This window comes from Bubalus kerabau, chromosome 23, assembly GCF_029407905.1.
Source record: "Bubalus kerabau isolate K-KA32 ecotype Philippines breed swamp buffalo chromosome 23, PCC_UOA_SB_1v2, whole genome shotgun sequence".
Taxonomy (NCBI): domain Eukaryota; kingdom Metazoa; phylum Chordata; class Mammalia; order Artiodactyla; family Bovidae; genus Bubalus; species Bubalus kerabau.
This window is the reverse complement of record NC_073646.1, coordinates 4,388,487-4,397,592: the sequence shown is the minus strand read 5'-3', so window position 1 is coordinate 4,397,592 and position 9,106 is coordinate 4,388,487. Positions and strand designations below refer to the sequence as shown.

Sequence of the window (9,106 nt, the reverse complement as noted above, 5' to 3'; positions counted from 1 at the left end):
CACCTCGTACTGTCTCGATGCCTCCAACCTGTGTAATCTCTCTCTCTTTTTAAAAATTTTTAAAGAATTTTGGCTGTACCCTGTGGCATGTGAGTTATTAGTTCCCTGATTAGGGATCGAATGCACACCCTCTGCATTGGAAGGCAGACTCTTAACCACTGGTCCATCCCCAGTGTAAACTGTTTCTTCTTTTTATCCAGTAGAAGGGATTCCCAGGTGGTCTAGTGGTAAAGAACCTGCCTGCCAATGCAGGAGACATAAGAGAACTGGGTTGGATCTCAGGGTCAGGAAGATCCCTTGGAGAAGGGCACGGCAATCCACTCCAGTATTCTTGCCTGGAGAATCCCCATGGATGGAGGAGTCTGGTGGGCTACAGTCCATGGGGTTGCAGAGTGGGACACGACGGAAGCAACTTCGCAAGCATACATGCACATACTGATTTTAAGGAAGACAAATCTTTTTTAAGAGCATTTTTCGGTTCATAGCAAAACTGTGAGGAAGGCAGAGGTTTCCCACATGCCCCCTCCCCACAAGGCTTGCCCATTATCTATGCCCCCCCTCGACAGTACATTTGTTACAGCTGACCATCTTCATTGACACATCATAGTCACCCAGCTCTGAATCTGCTTAGGGGGCAAGCAAATGGGCACTGAAGTCCCTTTTATAAGGATTAGCCAGAGCAATTTCACGGTCACGTTTAGGAAAAAGTACTGAATAAATTTGGGGTAACCATGGGACTGTACTGATATCCAAGGTGGAGCTAAGACCGTCTTTAAGTCTGCAGTCAGGATGATAGGGAAATCAGAAGGGTGAAATACAGAAAGCAAAATCAAGGATCATTCTAAACACAGCCTGATGACATGAGGGACACCGTGAATGGAGGGGGTGTCTACAGCTGTGTGTGTGCCTCCCCTGAATATTTGGGGGTTACAGGTAGCTGTATGTATAAGAGACACGCAAACACTTGTGTGTAGTCTATGTGTGGGTGTAGCGGCTCAGCAGATGCACATGTGGGTCTGGGGTGGTGAAGTAATTGTATGAACAGTGTGAGGATTCAGATCACGGGAGCATGTGTGCGGGCAGATGTGTGTGGGGGGTGAACTGGATGCCCAACCCAGGGTGGAGAACCAGGAAGATCTGGCCCAAGGAGGACATCGCAACTGTCCTCAAGCTTTACATGTGTATCCCAAAGTCTGAGCCTTGAGACAACATTTCAAGCCAACTTCTCTTTCTCTCTTTCTTTTTAAAGCCAATTCCTCTTTCCGTGACATAAGCTCAAGCTTTCCTAGTCCAGAGAAACTTGAATTTTTCTTTAGAAGACCATAAAAGCAATAAAAAAGAAGCCTAAGAGAAACAGAAAAACGAGAGTAGAGCAATGCAGCAAAGGAGGATTGAAGAGGTTCTGAAGGAATCCCTTGCGCCAACTTCTTATCTGAAGCATACAAACATGACACACATAAATGAACATATTCTGTGTCTGCCTACACTGTGGAGACTTTTTCTGGTTTACCGTAATGTCAGTGGGGAAGGGAAGCAACTTCTAGAGCACTCATTGTGCCAGGAACCGGGCTATAGACCTACAGACATTACCACTCTTAAGGTTACCTTAAGATCATGCCTTAATTTTAACAGCTGTGTGCCATGCCACATTGAATGCTTTATGTGCTTTATTTCTTTTCCTTTTTTCCCCTTTTTTTGGGGGGGTGCTGCATTGTGTGGCTTGAGGGATCTTGGTTCCCCAACCCAAGCCATAGCAGTGAAAGCACTGAGTCCTAAGCACTGGACCGCCAGGGAAATCCCTGCTTCATTTCATGTAATCTTCAAAATAACCCCACAGGGAAGGAGCCATCTGGCACAGACAAGAGCACAGGTTCTGGAGTCAGTGCTTGGGATCCATCCTGGGCTCCACCACGTACTAACTGAGCACCCGTAGGCAAATGTCTTAACTTTGTGCTTCAGTTTCCTTACCCACAAAATGGAGATGTTAATAGTTCTTCTCTCATGGGGTTGTTGAGAGGATTAAATGACTTAATGCAACATGCTTGAAATAGTACAGAGCCTACAGAAAGTATTCAGTACATGTTATTACTATTATTAATCATACTTGACTGAGGAGGAAACTGATGGTCAGAGTGATTGGGACGATGGCATGTGTATTTGGGAGGGCCGGAATTCTTCTGAAATCTGAGTCACCCTACAGCTCATGCTAGGTTACTTGCCCAGGGGTCACATTTGGTGACACTATTCTTTCTGATCCCTCTCCCTCCTCTTCATAAACTGTCTAAAATGTTTGGTCAGTACCTTGAAGCTTGTAAGTAACAAAACCTATCATTAGAAAGATTATTGAGGATTATTTCCTGAACAACAACAAAATATTATAAGAAAAAAAATCATACCCTTAATTCCATTTCAGTTTGATCTCTACCATGATCATCTTGTAAAGTATTAATAGATTGGGCAGGTATATTTACTGACCTTAAATTCAAATCCAGCCTGGGGAAACTGCATATCCAGAGAAGTTAGGTCCAAATTCACCCCATTAAAACCTAACAAACCAAACTAAAAGGCAATTTTCTATCCATCCCGCTATTCTTTCGACTATATGCTATCATACTGACTTGTGCTAATCTGGAGCCTAGGCCAAATTGTGATAGTACATTTTTCTGATACAATGAAGAGTGATTTTGTATTTGTGAAGAGTGCAAAAAAAAAAAAAATTTGTTGGTTCTATTTCCATTTTCTCCAAACTTCTGGATTTTTCTCCCACCACAACTTCAAAAGCCTTGGAATTCTCACATATTTATTCAGGCATATTCTCTCCCCTGGGGGAGCCCACAGCCAATTAGGGAAAGAGTCATGGAACCCGAGTGACCACAGAAGTCCTCTGGGATGAAGTGACCACATTTTCTAAATCATGGGGACACATGGTCTGGCAGAGGATTTTTTTTTTTTTTCATTTGAAAATGTAATTATTTGAAAAGTCTGACCAATGCATATTAACTGTGAAATTTACTTCAGCATTTAATAGATTCCCTTTGTTGAGAATCTGTTTACATCATATCAGGACTCTCCTGAGAATACTGAGACAGCCAGGGGGTTATCGAGCTTGGGAAGGGAATTCTAGGTGCATGTTGAGGGATGGGTGGGATTGCAAGGTCAGAGACCAGGAGGTTGGATCCTGCTGAGAGATCACAGGCCCAGACTCAGAAAGGAAGACATCTGTGTGTCCAGTGAGGAATCAAGGTGAGATGAGGTGATTTAGGGGAAACCAGCACTTTGCTGACAAAGGTCCGTATAGTCAAAGTGATGGTTTTTCAGTACTCATGTGCGGATATGAGAGTTGGCTGAGCGCTGAAGAACTGATACTTTCAAACAGTGGTGCTGGAGAAGATTCTTGAGAGTCCCTTGGACAGCGAGGAGATCAAAACAGTCAATCCTAAAGGAAATCAACCCTGAATATTCATTGGAAGGACTGATGCGGACGCTGAAGCTCCAATACTTTGGCCACCTGATGCGAAGAGCTGACTCATTGGAAAAGACCATGATGCTGGGAAAGATGAAAGGCAGGACAAGAACGGGGGCTACAGAGGATGACATGGCTAGACAGCATCACCGAATCTATGGACATGAGTTTGAGCAAACTCCGGGAGATAGTGAAGGACAGGGAAGGCTGGTGTGCTGCAGTCCATGGGGTCCCAGAGTTGGCCTTCACTTATCAACAACAACAAGGCAATTAAATGGAAGCCTAAGGAACCAGGGTTTGAGGTCACTCCATTTCTGAATATTGAAGGCCATGAAGAAGAAGCAAGTTGCTTCCTGCAGGCAGCAAATGGGCACTGCCTGGAGAGGTGAGCACTTAGCATCCAGGAGCCTGCTTTGGCTACCCAGTATCCCTTGGGCAATGCCCCTTTCCCCCAGTGACTCATGGCCTGATGGGTGGGGGATACTGGGTCTCTGTCCTCCCTGTCCCTGCCCCACTCCTAGGAGCTGAGAACCAGGTGCTGGAGCCTGGTAAGGAGGCCGCAGGAAGAGGCCCACCCCATCAGTCCTGCCCTACTCAGGAACCCCCGTGGGGCCCTGTACCCCTACTAGTGCCTACACCCAAATCTGTGTCCCTTCTCTGGCCCCCTGTGACGTTTTGGTCACTCCAGCCCAGTTGACCAGGGCCAGCGGACAAGAGGACAGGAAGGCCTGTATGACGGGGCAGGACGAGGACATGGGGTGCTACTGGCCCCGGGGTCTCAGATCATCCAGTGAGGTGGGCTCCTGGTGGGGTCGGGGGCCACTTTTGGTGCGGGGACGGGTCTCCCGGACCAGCGACCTGCGCGTCTGGGGACCTCAGAGTCTGGGGCCGGAATCCTCACATCGGTCAGGTGCGGTCCGAGGTCAGCGTCACGACTGGAGGGCCTCAGCCTTGGCCGGTTCATTCCCCCGTTCCCTTTCCCCAGCCTCCCCCGCTCCCCGCCACCTTGCAGGTGAAACCAGCGCCTGGGCAGAGCAATTCTGGACCGGGGTCATGAGGGTAGGGGAACGGGTGCCTGGTGGAACTTGGCCTGGTCCCTCAAGCCCGGCTCCTAACGCATAAATGACTATCCCCGAGAGGCTTGTCACCCCGACTCTGAGGGGTAGGGCGGGCGGCCGCGGCACCGGGACCCGTCGGAGCCTCGCCTGTGGGATCCCGACCCTCGCAAGCGCCTCCGCTCGTGCCCGCGGCCCTGCCCCGCCTCCTGCGGGGCCGCGCGCTCCCGAGACACGCGCCCGGGACCGCGCATGCGCAGGCGCGCGGCTGCGCTTCCTGGGAACTCGGGCTCGGTGGAGCCCGGGCGGCGGTGACTCAGCGCCTGAGGCGAGGAGGGCAGCGGGGTCCCCTCCCCGTGAGGCCGAAGAGCTTCCCCTTCTCGGCCCTCGCCGCCCCCAAAGTTGAGGCCGCCCCGGGGCCGGGCTACGGTGCAAGCTCGCCGCCTCAGCCGGCTCCGTGCGCTGTCCGACCCTTGGAAGCCCTGAGGAGCTCGGAAGTTTTTCATTTGGGGCGGGGAAAGGTCTTGAACTTGCTCAGAGTTGTGGGGTGAAGCCACAGCTTTCTGGAGGCATTTGGGGAACGTGAAGAACGTCAGAGACAAATTGGCGCTGGCAGCTACTGTGTTGTGGTTTTTCACCTGCGGTCAGCCCTCAGGTAACCAGGAACTGATCGTTTTAGGAGTTGATCGCACCTCCCTCACCCCTCCAGAAACTCAGAAAAGCTGGGGTCCACGCTGCCCACTCCTCTTGTCTTTAGGACAGAAACCAGCCTTATCTGGCTCACTTGACCCTCCTTCTGGATGACCGTGGGTGGGAAAGCACTTAGAACAAATGAAACTTCAGATTTGGGGGCGGAGGGCGGGGAGGGGGGGTTGTGGGGGTGGGCATGGAGAGTGAAATTATTAGAACATATTTCTTGTGCCTCCTAGATTCCTCTGGGTCACTAATTTTAGGAGCTAAAAGGACTTCAGAGATTCTGTAATAAGCACCTAAGTGGTCCTTAGCTTCTACTTGAAACATGATCTGCCACAGGGGTCTCCCAAAAGGGTGATGGTTTAGATTCCTCTGTCTTAGATGCCACCTGTATGATGCCCCCCTACCCTGCTGCAGCCCTGGGGAGTGGGGCATCAACTGACCAGGCTTTCCTGCTTGGACCCCTGGGCCGTTAGAACTTGGGAAGGGGCCTTGGTGGCTAAAGCAGGGTTGGTGGCTGGCTATTGAAAGATAAGGGAATTTATTTTAATTCCCTGAGTTTTCTTGGCAATTGCTTTGGGGGTGGGGGAGATGCTCTGGGCATCTGGTAATCTGGTGGCCTGAGAGAACAAGGACACAGAACGTCCTTAAAAGGAGTGAGGCAATTCCTGGGGAAGGATGCGATGGTGTAGGCCTGGCAACCTCACCTGCCCTCTGACTGAGGCAGCTCTCCTTTGTATGCATCCCTGTCCTGGGCTTAAGTTACAGAACCCCCTGTGTGTGTTTGTATGTATGTGTGGTGGGGTGGGGTTGTAGGACAAAAGAGTTGTTCTTTTTACAGATGTAGAAGCTAAGGCCTTGGAAAGGAGAGCCTGGCTCAGGGTCACAGAGCCAGCGAGGAGGAGACATGAGACTCAAATCAAGGTCTCTTGATCCCCAGGCCTGTTCCTGTGTTCTGCACCTTGGATGTCAGGGGTCCCCGAAAACAGATGGCACATATCAGCTGGGTAATTTGACACAAGGTATAGGGAAACAGCTATGGAGTGTGAAATATTCTGGGGCTAGTCACAGTGGGATTGTAACCACCTCTGCGCCCAGAGGTAAGGAGGCTGTGTGGAAGGTCATTTTCCTAGAGCTGAGACTTTGTGTCAAGGGGCTCAGGAAGGGAGCTGGGGAAATAAAAGCCTTGTCTTCAATTTCTCCCTCCCTTAATCTCGCTCCCCATGGACCAAACCCAATGAGAAGTCAAGGGGCAAGAGAGTCTTGACTAGTCCATTCTAGGGCACTGCACAGAGTGGAAAAGGGTGTAGAGTGTATCTGGGAGGTGGGAGGGGCAAATGAAAGATAGCCAGCATAACATGCAATCTTGCTTTTACCAGTATAACAATAGTTTGCATTTCTGGAGCACTTATTCTATGCCAAGTCTGTTCACTATCTCATTGCATCATCCTGTGAGCCCATTTTCTCCATCTGACAGATAAGGAAACTGACTAGTGAATCAGCAAGAGGAATGGAGGTATGGAAAACTGAGCTGACATTTGCCTCTCTGGGATCTTGTGTATGATAGTTCCTCTGTGGATGTTTGTGGGGTGAAAGAATGAAAGAGGAGCATATAAGAGGCCAGATTCTTTGGAGAATTGCCCTGGAGATCCATAACTGTGCCTCGTTTCTGCAGTACAGGGGGATGGCTCTCAGTGTCTTTCCTGCCGCTTTGGGATAAGCCAGGTTATTCAGGTTAAAAGAGTAGGTACATAGATCTGAAAAAAAACAGAAAAACCTTGGACATTTTGCCTTTCCTGTAGAGGATAGTGTTGGAGTTAAAAGCATTTCTCTTTCTGCAGCCATCTTTCCCTGTCCCCTGATTTCTGGTTCCCCCCACAGTCTGGGCAGGAGCCCAGGTGCTGCCTCTCATCCCTGCTCAACTCCTACACTCCACCCACAAGCTCGATTCTGCTAATTGCATCGCTGTGCCACTCCTGGAACACAGTGTTGTTGGGGGACAAACCAAAGACCAATGTGATGGGGAGTATTTTTCCAGCACCCATAAAGTGGCTTGCCGTGGAGCAGAACCTCAACTCAGAAGCTTTGGGTTCTTTCCTCCAGGCACCTCTTCCTTCACCACCACCACCCCCCACTTCAGAATCCTCTTTTATTGGCCTTTTCCTTCCTCAAGGGTCCCCCAGAGTCTTTCATTTGTTGTTCATCGTCCCAGCACCTCAGACGTGGAGATGGAACCTGACATTCAGTGATCACGTGCCATGTGCCTGATGCTGCCAGATGCTCCTAGCCACGATCGCATTTCATTTCTTAGTGATCCACTCAGTAGAAAGTACCAGGGAGGGACCTTGCAGAAAAGCAAGATTCTAGTTAGGTAACGTGTTCAAGATCACACAGCTCTTTTTTTACTCTTTTTTTATTGTGGTAAAAGTCACATAAAACACTGTTTTAACCATATTTAACTGTACAATTCAATGACATAAGTATATTCACATTGTTGTGCAGCTCTTACCATCAGCCATCTCCCGAAGTTTTCACCTTCCTAAACTGAAACTCTGTCCCCATTAAACACTAACTCTCCATCCCCAACTGCCGCCCCTGGGCATGGCATCTACCAGTGTACTTTCTGACTCTGAATTTGACTATTCAATGTATCTTGTACAAGTGAAATAAGCAGTAGTTGTCTGCATCTACTGTATATTGGAATAGATTTTAAAGGTTAACTTAGTATGTTCTACAAGCATGTTATACCTTCTTTTTTTTCACCCCATGTGCTATACAATAGGTTCTCATTAGTTATACAAAAGATCCTGATGCTGGGAAAGATTGAGGGCAAGAGGAGAAGTGGGTGACAGAGGATGAGATGATTGGATGGCATCACTGACTCAAAGGACACGAATTTGAGCAAACTCTGGGAGATAGTGAAGGACAGGGAAGCCTGGCGTGCTGCAGTCCCTGAGGCTGCAAAGAGTCAGACACGACTTAGGGACTGAACAACAATACATAGGAGGGGGTTTCCCAGGGGGCACTAGTGGTTAAGAACTCACCTGCCAACGCAGGAACATAGGTGCTGGTTCGATCTTTAAGTGGGGAGGATGCCCTGGAGGAGGGCACAGCAACCCACTCCAGTATCCTTGCCTGGAGAATCCCCATGGACAGAGGATCCTGGCAAGCTACAGTCCATGGGGGTGGGGGGGGGGGTCACAAAAAGACACAGCTGAAGCGGCTGATTACGCACACATACACAGTAAGACCATACAGCTGTTAAGGCAGAGGAACTTGGTAGCTACAGTCCATAGAGTTGCAAAGAGTCGGACACGACTGAAGCGACTTAGCTCACATGTATGCATGGTCCATGGATCCTCCCCTAGTCCTGTGCTGCTGATGTCTCTTCCATGTGGAGGGCACTCCAACTTCTGAGTGGCAAGTTCCCTGTTCTCTAAAGCCCAGCTCAGGCACCACTCCCTTCAAACTCACCTCCAGATTCCCAAACTCACCTTGGTAAGCCTCCCCTGGAAGACATCACATTACTCCTGTCTGTGTATAAATGTGAAGATGCAACTTACTTTCTTTGCTGGGGATGGATTATATTGCAGTAGGATCTGAATTTTCAGTTCCTAATAGAGGACCTTATACGCAGTAAGCCAGCAGTGAATGAGTGCATCTGGGGAGCTCTTTTTCCTCCTTTAAAAATTAAAAAAAAAAAAAAATTTTGGCCATGCGGGGCGTGTGAAATCTTAGTTCTTCAACCCAAACCCCCTGCATTGGAAGCACAGAGTCTTAACCACTGGACTGCCAGGGAAGTCCACATCTGGGGAGCTTTTTGTGGTGAAAAGAGTTAAGTGAAGCTTCATCTCTTAACTTTACATGCTGACTTTGCTCAAAACAAGATTCAGCT

At 49.0% G+C, this 9,106-nt stretch overlaps 1 long non-coding RNA gene across 1 annotated transcript; it reads right to left on the bottom strand.

The window, feature by feature from the left end:
* Window positions 1-6,848: 6,848 nt before the first annotated feature.
* Window positions 6,849-8,832, bottom strand: LOC129637891 (uncharacterized). The gene is made up of 3 exons (XR_008707624.1): window positions 8,706-8,832; window positions 7,427-7,555; window positions 6,849-6,968 (listed from the first exon to the last, which is right to left on the bottom strand). It is a non-coding gene; the product is annotated as an uncharacterized LOC129637891 (long non-coding RNA).
* Between the last annotated feature and the right edge of the window lie 274 nt (window positions 8,833-9,106).